Genomic DNA, 13,968 nt, shown 5'->3' with positions numbered 1-13,968 from the left:
CATTTGTGAGTGATCCGCTTGTGACATACCTCCCAGCCTCCATTGAACAGAAAAAGACATGATTTGAGGCCGGGGGTACTAATTCAGGAACAAACCTCACCCATTCAGCCTGCAATCACTACGTCAACTACTACTCAAACCATTTTAACTGCTCCTGATCATGAAGGACCAAGAACCATCTTTGAAGCAGGGAGTCCTTCAGCTCCTGGAGGCTCCTCCCTCCCAAGGCTTGATCATGACATCGCTTCTAAAAGACTTGCACAGGCCTTGGCAGCACAAGAAGCAACATGCCTTCCTCCTCGCGGAAAAGACATATCTATTGAGGAAGGTAGACCCGGGGGAGTTGAGCCTTCCAACATAGAGCTCAAGGTTGAGATTGGTGTGTTGAAACAAACGATCATTAAAAAAGATGTTTTGATAGGTAATCTTGACATTCGTCTTTCAGATGTTGAAGCTGACAACATGGCCAAATCAAAGCAAATAACTCATCTCCAAACTCACCTTGGAGCCTTGACTACATGCTACTACGAGTTGAAGAATAAACTTTATGAAGAATTATTTGACAAATTCAAGTCATCTGTTGTTCCGCTAGTAGTAACTGAAGGTCCTTCCAACGTCCTTGTCCAACCTTCTCTAAATGACAATCCTGTGGATCCTCCACCTCCCAAAACCACACGAGTTGTTGATCGATTCGAAATTGAGTCTGTCAATGCCAATACTCGAATCATAATCAAGTAAGCTAAAAGAAAAGTTACTATTGAAAAGAAAGAAGGATGGTTGTTTATGAAGAAAGCTGATGAGAATCGAAGTCGAGACTAGCATCAACTCACAGTAACTGATCTTGAAACACGAAGATTTGGCGACAAGTTTGGAAATCGTTCGGGAATTAAGATGTGGGGATATCATGCTGACTTAAAACTGTGGTTGGTAAAGAGGAACTTTGGCACTGCTGAATACTACAAGAGTACACACGACTTTTGTTCTTGGACAAGAGTCGATCTTACAGAACTCTCAAATGCTCCATTCCACAATCCCTCCAAAGATCCTTAGGCTTTCAATATCAAATTCTTTTTGGAGCGGCAAGTCAAATAAAAATTCTCTGGAATGAAGACAACTAACTCTCTGATTAAAAGAGATCCAGAGGTGCTTGATCCCAAAACAAATGAGCCAATGAAGATAGTGATGTGGCCTGCTACTAAAAAATTGAAAGAAATTCCAATTCCTCAACATTTTCAAGATGGATATCTAGATCGGATGGAATTCTGGGCTTTTGATGAGGTCACAGCCACTGCAGCAATCAAGTTTTCAGACAGTGACACTGTCCTTCGACTTATTGAAGCTAAGGATCTTCTGAGGTTCAGGGAGAGAGACATTCACACCTTGGCAAGTCATCAAATAATTTGCAAATTAGACATCTTGGAGGCAGCCGCTAAAGAGTACACATGAATGGTTGCAAAGATCATTGCCAACAGGCTTTGGATGGGGGCTATTGAAAGATCGGATGTGAGGCTGCTAGAGAACCCATGATAAAAGAAGACCGAGCTTATGCTAGCCACAAGCCAAGGGGAAGATTGATAGGTCATAGATTTGTGGTTTGAGCTAGGCAATCATCTGTATAAGTCTTTGTGACATCCCCATATTCACGGCCAGAAAAGACTAATATTGTTTATGCTTTATAAAAATCAGAGTACCTCTTTTAATAAAAATGTTGCGAAATTTGTTCCCAGTAAAACATGATAAATACGTTATCAAAGCATTTCCAAAGAAAAGTATTTTTATTCATTTTAAAACATTTGGGATGTCATCGTCAATACAGAAACATAAGCATAAACAGAACTTACATTCATTATCACTAGTGATTTATATCTCCTTAATCTCTCAGTGTAATGTGATTTCATATCAACAACCGTGATATAAATAAACTGAGTGGGTCAGGTTGGGAAACCTGGTGAGTACATAGGGTTTTCAACCCACAATAATATAATTATTATGTTAAACATCAAGCAATCAACCCAATTACCCATCCCCATTGTCTTCTTTACTCTTAAGGATCTACCCTAAGATTCAGCTATTCCTCTTTCGTTCATTCCTAAGGAGTATCCTAAGGAATCGACACTAAGTCTGCATAGTCGCTAGGGTTTATCTCGTTTATTGACAGTATCGTTTTCGAGAGTCCACTCGCAATACCTGTCAATGGGTTTTTAGAGTACACCGGGTGAACACATCGTTCACAACAACTATAGGTTGCGAGCCTGCTAGTGTTCCACTAGACTGTCTAGAATACTCCGTGGTTGTCATCCTGACTCTGCTAGATGACGGGGCCATCACTTGGGTCATCGTTTGGCTCATCGTTTTGGCTCATCGCTTTGGTTCATCACTTAGTTCATCGCTTTGCACCATATTTTATCACTCATCTTTCATCACTCATCATTTATCTCATCTTTCATCGCTCATCATTTATCTCAACTCTAATCTACCCATGTTTTACCTAACACATTTTGTAGATATAAAATACATATACAGTTTAGATCATTTAAGAACATGTATAAAATGTTTCATCCAGAATAGACAGCAAGTATTCAGACAATATACACACAAAACACATAATTTATATAAAATATCTATGTGTAAGATGAAAGTAACTATGCACTCACAACACGTAATTTTTATTAAATACTTCATATCTATGTGTAAGATGAAAGGGACCATGCACTCACTTGGTAAGGTGGTGATTCCAAACTCAGACAACGTTTCGTTACTCTTAAAACAATTTCATTCGACAAAACCTAGTATCAATACCGCTAGGGTTTAGTCTAACGTTAACCGCGACTAATTAATAGTCTAAATATTATTACTATTATAAGTGTTAAACAACACTCTTATATAACTCATAATAATAGCCCAAATAATTATTTTAAGGTCCCAATAATGTTACTATACTTAATTAGAATCTATATTAAAAATAGCGTAGGCGTAACTCACTTACAGCGGATTTTTATTAAAAAAAAATTGGGCTTCACTGGAGCAGCGTTTCCGAGCTGAAAGCTTTTCTTCTCGGAGCCGTCAAGCACTCCGGGGCTTCCTTCTCGTGCTAGGGAGGTTCCCTAGAGTTGGGGGGGTTAAGGAGGCTAGAGAGAAGTCAGAGAGAGAAAGAAAGGTTATGGTGTGAAGAAATTATGAAGGATTCATCCTTTATTTATAGGGATTTTATCATAGAGTAGCCCATAAGCTTCGTCCGTATCTTTCACGTACGAGCTACGTTTTCTACGTTCTTTATATCCATTCGTTGGTATTTATGAGTACTACAACTTTCATTTAGACCTCGTCGACTAATTCTCATTCTATCTCCGATTTGCAAAACTATATCAAATTTATCGCGCTCGAAGAGTAGAGACTAAGTTTTGTCCATATCTTTTGCATAAGAGCTCTATTATCAACGTTATTTATATCCACGCGTTGGTATTTATGAGTACTACAACTTTCATTTAGATCTCGTCGGCTAATTCTCACTCTATCTCAGATTTACAAAACTGTATCAAATTCGTCGTGCTCAAAGAGTAGGGACTAAGCTTCATCCATATCTTTCGCGTACGAGCTCCATTTTCGACTGTCTTTTTATTGCTTAAATCCTATTAACGATATCTTCATTTCTCATTTAGATTATTTTGGCTAAAAATCGACCTATCTAAAATTCGAATTTTAGGCTGTGCACTACTATGCTAAATCTTAGAAAAATCATAACTTCCTCATACGAAGTCAGATTTGGACGTTCTTTTTATGCACACTCTTGGTTTAACATATACTACGACTTTTGTTTAAATCAATAAGGCTAGAAAGTATTTTATCATAAAGTCGCTTTTTACGATTCCCGGTGTCGTGCCGTTTTTGCCGTAAAACTTCTACGGGTCATAACTTTTTTGTTATAACTCGGATTTCAACGTTCTTTATATGTACGGAACCCTTGTCACATATAATATAAATTGGTTAAGATTATTTGTTCTAAATAATATTCTATTAAAAATTTATTTTTGACGCTTATCGTCTCTAAATTGACTAGTCCAAATATGTGGGTGTTACAGTCTTAGTAGGGTCTTGGTCATGTTGGAGGTGTTTTGTAGCTTATTGATGTATGTTTACGGCTGAGTTTGTGTTCACGGCCGTAAACAGGTTTACGGCCGTGAACTTGTTTACGGCCAGTCAGTCCCTATAAATAGTATGTGTCAGAGTCTGTCAGTAGTGACATATATCTATTGTGTTTACGGTCAACTGTGTGTGTAACTCAAGGTGTACCAGACGTTCTTCTCTAATAGACGTGTGAATTGCTTGATAATCTTGTTCTTCTACTCATTTTTGTTCTTGTTTGTTTTGATCATTGGTTTGGATCTTGTAATTGGGACCTTATACATATGGACAAACCCTTTGAAATCAAGGGTCTTAAGGAGCTTTCATGGCACAAAGGTGCCAACTTTATAACCCTAAGAGCTCCATGCACCTTCTATGCCTTTGTTTTGGTCTCTTAAGCTTCATTTGGTCATGCATGTGAGTAAAGTTGAAGACTTTATGTGACCTTTTAGCCTTTAAGGTCCAGATCTGTGTTCATAAGCTCTATCTTGAAGATAAGGTGGTTTTTGTATGTATATAAATATGTATATAAATTAGTATGTATATAAATATGTTAAAAGTTAAAGACATAACTTTATAAGTAGAAGTAAAGATATTATTTTAAAACTGAATTTTAGTATATTTATGATTACACTTTAGGTTTGATATTTATTTAACCTTATTAACAAACTTATAATCATTATTAGAAAGACACTACAATTAATGACTTTTAACTATTTACAAAATGTTCTTTGGGTTTTTTAAGTTCAACTAAAATTTATATTTAAATTGAACCGGTAATGTTATATTCAAATTAATAATTTAAACATTTTATACAAATTGTTCCAAAATTATATCTTTAAAATGATAATGGTTTACATCCAACAATATATTAAAACTAATAAATTAAGTATAATATGTTAAAAGTTAAAAAAAAAACATAACTTTATAAGTAGAAGTAAAAATATTATTTTAATATTGAAATTTAGTTTATATATGATTACACTTTAGGTTTGATATTTATCTAATCTTATTAACCAACTTATAATTATTATTAGAAAGGAATTGAAAGTCATGAGAGTTTCAAATGAATGTGGTGAAAGGAAAAATGTGTGGGAGTTTCCAATGAATGTAGTGAAAGGAAAAAAGTGTCCGCGCGTTGCGCAAAAACACCTATATAGTTGAAGTCTTTACAGATATATATATATATATATATATATATATATATATATATATATATATATATATATATATATATATATATATATATATATATATTTTAAATATAGCAATAACTGTAACGACCGAAAAATACAACCAATTTTAAATTTTTCAAAAACAACTCGATTCCATTAAATCATTACAAAAAGGTTTTCAATACAAAACATTTAGCGTATTCCCAGAATCACATTACTACAAAATCATGAGGAGCGGTACGATCACGCCTTCGCCTTGCCACGGTCTCCTGAAGAACCTGAAAAACATAAAACCACAACTGTAAGCCCGAAAGCTTAGTGAGATATCCCCACAATACCAACCACTTATACCATACACGCATAACATGCCACAACATATCTGATCACAGAACAGCCATGCACTTTGGGTCTACTGTGTGTCTGGTCCGCCGCACCGGCCTACAGTCCACCTGGTCCACCCTCTGAGTCTAGCCATAAACCTCGAGTCTACAGCGTGATTGGTCCGCCCGCACCGGGCCTTCAATCCACCTGGTCCACTCTCCGAATCTAACCACATACATCGAGTCTGTAGTGTGATTGGTCCACCCGCACCGGGCCTTCAATCCACCTGGTCCACTCTCTGAGTCTACAGTATGACTGGTTCGCCCGCACCGGGCCTTCAGTCGGCCTGGTCCACTCTCCGAGCCTCGGCACGTCTGGTCCGCCCTCTTAGGCCCTACAACCTATCCGGACCGCTCGTTGGGCCTTCGGAACAACCGGTCCGCCGTGGGTATCTTGGCCTACAGCACAAAGCAGGACCCGCCTCAACCCAACTCCAGTCCAAACAACCATGTGCACATATACATACAATCATATAGCAATTCACAGTCAACAAGCAGATCAAACAGATCACATAACATATCATCATCCTAACCAGGATACCGACCTAACAGGTCACTAGCATAGCATCTCCCTATCTCTCAAGATACCGATCTTAATCAGGTCTCTAACATATACCATCCTAGCTCTCAGGATGAAAACATATCAAAGCAGTAACATAACAACAACTACCCGGATCTCAATCCGATAAGGGCCGGCCTTGGTGCCTTAGACCCTGTTGATATAGTGAGGATAACTCACCTCGAAACTGCCGGCTGAAAGGATAAGATCCCGTTGCTCCAAACTCCGACACAAACTCCTCCACTGAACACCAAAACACTCAACTCAATAAATACCCTTAATTACCAAAATACCCCCGGAAGACAATTGGTCAACCCTCGGACAAGGTCAAAGTCAACCCCTGACTGACTCTACTCGCCGAGTCAACCCGATGACTCGCCGAGTCCCCAAGCTCAGGACTTCCCTCAATCCGCGACCTAACTCGCCGAGTCACCCCGAGACTCGCCGAGTCCAACAACTCTGAGTCCACTCACACACAACTCACCGAGTCATCCCTTGACTCACCGATTCTCGACTCGACCAGAAAATATTGGGACTCTTCGACAAGACTCGCCGAGTCCAAGAACAGACTCGCCGAGTCTAAGGCTATCTTCAACCTACTCGCCGAGTTGTTCATACAACTCGCTGAGTTCCAGGCCATCTTCATCGAACTCGCCGAGTTGTTCTTCCAACTCGTCGAGTTCCAGCTCATCTTCAAGCAACTCGTCGAGTCCACCCATGTGACTCGCCGAGTACCACCGGTCTGAATCCATACAGAAGCACTCCAGGCCATGCAATTGATCCAAAACACAGATCTAGCCTCCTACAACCCATCCATCACGTAAAGTGGCAAACTTTACGTGAATCCAAAGAGATCTAGGCCTTTAACACTTTAGGGATAGGGTTTGGGACATGATATCTTCACTACACACTCAAACACAGGGACTTTCAGGCATTCCAGCCCTTCTCCATTCCAGATCTGAGGTAGCAACCTCAGATCTAACCTCTAAACTCCAAAACACCAAAAGATAAGCTCCCCACAAACCCTATAATGATGAATCCATAAGAATAACAGCCCAAGGACGAGATATTACCTCAAAAGAACGCCCCAACTGCAATGGAACTCGAATCCAAGCAAAGCCCCTTGCTCCAAGCCTCCTACCCTTCAAGATTTCCTCAACAATTGCTTTTCCAAGCTTCCCAATGCAATATGATCACTCACACACGAAGGCTAAGGGTTTCTGGACTTGAGGATGAGTAAAGAGGCTGGGGGAATGAATGTTATGTTCTTTATATAGGGCTCAACCCTGAGAATTAGGGTTTTCTCCACTCAGCGCCTACTCGCCGAGTCCACCTTACTGACTCGCCGAGTCGGCCACTTAACACGCGACCAAGTCGCGACTCTACTCGCCAAGTCCACCCATGGACTCGCCGAGTTCCCCTTCCAATTTTACTCTTTTAGCCCTTCAACTATACTCTTTGCTATTCCGGGATGTTACAATAACGTTGTTGTTAAATTTGATATAATAATTCGTATACTAAATTGATATAATATATTGATTATTTTGAATTATATGATAATATATACATCTATTATAACTACATAATACCAATCGTTTGAATGACTGCTATCCGCGAGTTAGACATGAATAAAATTAAATATAACATATGGTTTAATGTTATTTATAGTTATTGTTATTGTTAATTAATTTTTTAAAATTTGTTTGCTTAATATTTTAAATTATATCATTTAATTATTTAAAATATCAAACATTGTTTTTTGATTTTAAAGGTAACAATATAATCATTTATATAAAGTTATTTTTAACTATTATTATTGTAAGTTATTTTAAGCTACTTATTTGAAAACTTTTAACGATTATAAAAATATTTTTAGGAAATATTTTAGTTAAATTGAGATTACAATTTAGTTTTTACTTTATCACTTTTAACTATTTACAAAATATTCTTTGGTTTTTTAAGTAGAACTGAAATTTATATTTAAGTTGACATTGTAATGTTATATTTAAATTAACAATTTAAGTATTTTGTCCAAACTGTTCAAAAGTTGTAGCTTTAAACTGATAATAGTTTACATACAAAAGTATATTAAATCTAAGAAATTAAGTATATAATATGTTAAAAATTAAAGATATAACTTTATAAGTAGAAATAAAGATATTATTTTAAAATTGAAATTTAGTATATTTATGATTACACTTTAGGTTTGATATTTATTTAACCTTATCAACTAACTTTTAATCATTATTAGAAAGATACTATACTTAATCACTTTTAACTATTTACAAAATATTTTTTGGGTTGTTTAAGTTAAACTAAAATTTATATTTAAGTTGACCCTGTAATGTTATATTCAAATTAATAATTTAAATCTTTTATACAAATTGTTCCAAAATTATATCTTTAAAACGATAATGGTTTATATACAACAATATACTAAAACTAATAAATTAAGTATAATATGTTAAAAGTTAAAAAAACATACCTTTATAACCTTTATAAGTATAAATAAATATATTATTTTAATATTGAAATTTAGTTTATATATGGTTACACTTTACATTTGATATTTATTTAATCTTATTAATCAACTTATAATTATTATTAGAAAAAATTGAAAAGTCATGAGAGTTTCAAATTAATGTGGTGAAAGAAAAAATATATGAGAGTTTCAAATGAATGTGGTAAAAAGAAAAATATTTCATTTATAATATAATATGATATGATATAGATATATAACATCGAATACAAACTAAAACAATTATATTCGTATGCAACCATCAATTAGAAGCCATTGGGATCATGTAAATTCAAAACATTTGTATTCTTGCATCAATTTTTTTATCATTATAATTATTCCAACATTTTAATAAATGTCTTTTTAGGGTATGTTTTATTACAACGATGAATATAATTTATATCAATTTCTTAATTCAACCTGATAATTATTACTTCAAAATAATTTAGTAATTTTCAACAACAAATATTTTAAATAAATATACTATATCATTTTTAATCCGCAACACATCACACATGATTCCCCTTAATTCTTTAAGCAAAATCATCATCTTTGTGTTTTATTATTGCACATGAAAGGTCCTTTATGCAGTGATACAACAGTATGGTTTTACAGCTTTTTTGGCTTGTGGAAAACAATAGTAAGCAGCCATAATTATTTTTGAATGACAACCAGAAAACAAATATATCAAGTAACGAAAAAAATCCGGCAAGAAACTGACAAAGTATACGAGAAATGAAACATAAGGGTCTAAAATCCACCTTAGCTAGCTAAGAATTCAACACTAAACAACACCTATCTAAAAACAAAAAAGCCGAATAACATTTATTGAAAGCCAACACTTAGCACCTTCATGCCTTATTGCCTTCAATAACGATACATATATGGAACACTTGGGACCAGAGAAGCAACAAATAGAAAAGCAAAACCAGAAGTAGCTTAACGTTTAAATCAGTAGTAGCAGCTGTAGACGAACCTCAATAGAGTCATAGGTCCCATTATTTAATACACATGTTGTCAAATAATTCTTTATAATATGTAAATAATTGATGTAAAATTTAATCAAATATTGATCACAACATGTACGGTGTCAACCAACCTTAATTCTTTTTTTGTACGTTAATATATGTGATACTTCATAAAATATTTGAAGCTGGATTAATTAAATCTAATGAATTTTTTTGAAAGTTAAAAATCCATGAAAACAAAAATAAAATAATATAAATGATATTAGAGGAATGTCGTGATTCTTTTAAAATACCCACATTTTAAAGACGTGTAAGAAAGCACTTCATGGTCTCGATTTAGAATGGCAAGGTAAAAAATATTCCGTCCATTTGTAGCTCTTAAAACTTTCAATTTAACTAGAAGATTGTCTTTATTGACTTGTTTTCATATGCTTTTCGTACATTTTATTCCGCATATTAACATAACTAAATTATAACCTGTAAAACGGTGGGTATGTTTAAAAATAATATTGAAAAAAATATTAAAAAAAACATATATATATATATATATATATATATATATATATATATATATATATATATATATATATATATATATATATTTGAAAATGAGAAGGTATTTGCTTCCCTGTATTCAAGATAACCAGGGATAAACCAGAAAATAGTTATAAACAAATGTCCCTAAAATTATTTAGTCCTAAAATTATTTAGTATATTCTAACGATAGGTAGGTTTCATATAATTTTTAAGCTCGGATCCTAAGTTCTTTTGTTGAATTAGTCAATTGTAATATTACATTTTTAAATACAATCTAATTCTATAATAATTCTTTATATCTATATTATTGAAGAAACTCCAACATTTTTTGTTAATAGCAACGGATAAGATGCTATTTTTTATAATTAAATCAAAATAATGTATATATTGAATATTATTCATATTTGATTTATTTGAAAATTTATGCATTATTAGTTTGAATGTTGTAGATTTATTTATTTATTTATTTATTTTTGTTGTTATTTATCCAAAAAAAAGACTTTAAAAGGTACCAGGGGCGGATTTAGGAGGGTCACCGGTGGCACCAGCAACCCCTAACTTTTCCGGTTGTAGTGGAAAAATTTTCGAAAATTTTTAAATTTTTTGTTTTTTTCAATATCGTGCAACCATAACTTTCCCGGGCATCCCCTACTAAAAAATCATGCGTCCGCACCCCTGAAAGGTACTTATTATAATATCATTTTTAAACAACATTCCAATCAAACCACCATTTTCAACCATCAAAGTCTTTAACCTATTATTACTACCAATTCGGCTATTGATGTGTTGATCAAAAAGGAGATTACAAGAGTAACGAAAAAACATTAACAATTAAGCTCCATCCTTCATATCAACCTTTGAGTCCACGACACAATACTATAAATTTCTTTGTTATCTAGTAAGTTAATCTAAAGGTATCTTTGTAACATCCCAAAATTCAAGACAAAAAATTTTATTTTTAAATAAGTTATTATAAAACCATAAGTATAAAAACCTCCACAATAACATCTCATGTCGAAACCAAAGTGTCAAACATGTTATCATAAAATAATATCAGAGTGTAATTCCAAAGATCTCATGTGCGGAAAATCATAGTGTGATGCGCTGCGATCGAGCCGGCTCCTTTCCTTTGAAAACGAAGTACCTGAAACCAAAACTGTAAACCGTAAGCACGAAGCTTAGTGAGTTCCCCCATCATACCACATACCATACATAACACATACTGTATAACATATCCGGGTACTAGCCACCCATTCAGTCTCTTTTAACCGGTAACTTGTCTAGCATATCAGGGTGCTGGCCTACCCCTTCGGTCATGTCGACCAGTAACTTGTCTAGCATACCAGGGTGCTGGCCTACCCTTTCGGCCCTGTCGACCGGTACCTCACCTAGCATATCAGGGTGTTGGCCTACCCCTTCGGTCCTTTCGATCGGTACCGATGACTATTTCACCCCTACTCCACCACATAACATCCTAGTGCATAAACATATAAATCATATACTGCCTAGCTTATCTGGGTGTTGGCATACCCCTTCGACCCTATCGAACGGTACTGGGGTCTATCCTACCCCTCCTATCACATATCACAAAACATCATAGCATACTAGCACATAATCATAACAGCTAGCAACATACCCGATAATTATCACAAAAACAAGCATCTCTACTATAACTCTTAGTAGTGGGCCGACCTTGGTGCCTTAGACCCACTTCTATTGGAAGGTAACTCACCTCACACTACTGAAGTCCCGTAGACAAAACTCTAGCTGCTGGATGACAGGTTCTCGAATTGTCAATTATCAAAATAACACCCAATCAGTAATTGGGTTCCAACATATACCCATAAGTTCATGCTTGGGGGTAAAAGGCTACTTTACCCCCAACTTAGCTTGACTCAAGCCCAAGGCCCAATCCAAAGGCCCAAAAGTCAACTATAAGTCAAAGCCCAACATATGGCCCAATTTTCCAAATTGAGCCCAAACCCTTACATGGTCTTATACTAAGGCCCAACCATTTATTCCAGTCCAACATTTAGCATTCTAATGGCTCAGTATCTCATGATCATAAAGGCCCAACTATGGTCCATCTATGGCCTAATTTCCAAATTGGGCCCAAACCCTCACATGAGCCTTACTCTAGAGCCCATATAATTATTCTAGTCCATATGTGTGTTCTTGGATGGTCCATTATTAGCCCAATCACCAAAACCCAATAGGAAGGCCCAACTTAAGGCCCTAGAAAGATTAGGGTTTTTACATAAAATGACGATTAGGGTTAAGTGTTTCTTACTTAACCCACTAAGGACTTAATCCATTAAGTCCATCACTCTACTAGATAAATCATATGGTGATTCAATTCCAATGGTCCAAAACGTGGGTCCTGATAAGTCCAAGGCCTTTATATCCAAAATCAGGGTTTTCTAAACCCTAATTAGGGTTTCCAAACCAATCACAACCCAATTAGGACTAGTAGCTAAGTCTTTTGATCAATTAGGGTTTCATTATGTCACACCCCAAAACCGGAACGGCGGAAACGTTCTGGGGCGGAGGACGTCATGTACAGTATCACAACACATAATAATAGTAAACAAGCAAACAACATCATCCCTTGCATTAATAATGTATTTTAATACAAGAGTGTTCTGCATAGTTTATAAGACACCAAAAGTATGAATCAAAATAAAAGATGAGTCTTGAAATGTGCTCCATCTTCTCAAAAGTTGGCCTTAGTACATGTCTACTGATGACCTGAGAATACAAGTTATTTTGAGTTTATCAGCTTTAAAGCTGGTGAGTTCATAAGTATTTTAGTGTCATTGTTTGTATGAAAATGTTTATAAGTGTTTGAGTGCATGCGTTTGTAAATGTTTGTAGTAATTGTTTGTATCTCCTAGAAAATCCTATATTTTCTACTAAAAGTAGCCTTCTACCAAGGCATCAAATGTGTTGTATGTTTGTTCATTGTAAAGTGAGTATTCCTCCCAATTTTGACTATCATTAATAAAATATAGTTTGTAAATTTCTGTTTATGTGAAGATCACAAAGTAAATGTAATGGGGAAAATAATGAAGTACTGTAGTATTATGTTATAGTAACTACTGCTGTACTAACTACCTTAAACTAGTTGTTAATTTAGGTATAATGTGATATAATTGTAATCATACTTGATCGACCTAGTAAAACACGACGCTCGAAGACGTCAAGATGGTATGACATTCATCACCTGAAGACCTGCAGGTCCTACTGTAGCTAGCAATAAGGTGTAGGACGGTCAGTCCATTATAGATATATACACAAATTCACGCTCTCCCTTCAGAAGACTCTGGTTACAAGACGAGCCATGATAGATGTCATGCCCCGAAGTAGTGCCTCACATTTATGTTATAGTGTGTATGTATTGTATGTACTATTGTAGTGAATGTCCTCTCTGATTCTCATCATAATATGTTTCTTTTGTATAGTATATAGTGTGTATGAATTGTATGTACTAGTGTATGCTCTCTCTGTATAGTGTATAGTATGTATCAACTCATGTATGAACTGACTCTTTGTATGTTTCATTGCACTAGAAATTTGTAAGTAGTATAACTCTAAACTATACCTATTATAGTTTACTAGAACTGTTATTTGAATGACTTAGCAAGTTTATACACCATTGCTACCCAAAGGTGTTGGAACTGAAGTAAAAGCTTTATATCCATACATATAT

The sequence above is a fragment of the Lactuca serriola genome, chromosome 5, assembly GCF_051521515.1.
Source record: "Lactuca serriola cultivar US96UC23 chromosome 5, Lser_US96UC23_V15, whole genome shotgun sequence".
NCBI classification, from domain to species: Eukaryota; Viridiplantae; Streptophyta; class Magnoliopsida; order Asterales; family Asteraceae; genus Lactuca; species Lactuca serriola.
Note: the sequence above shows the minus strand (reverse complement) of the source record.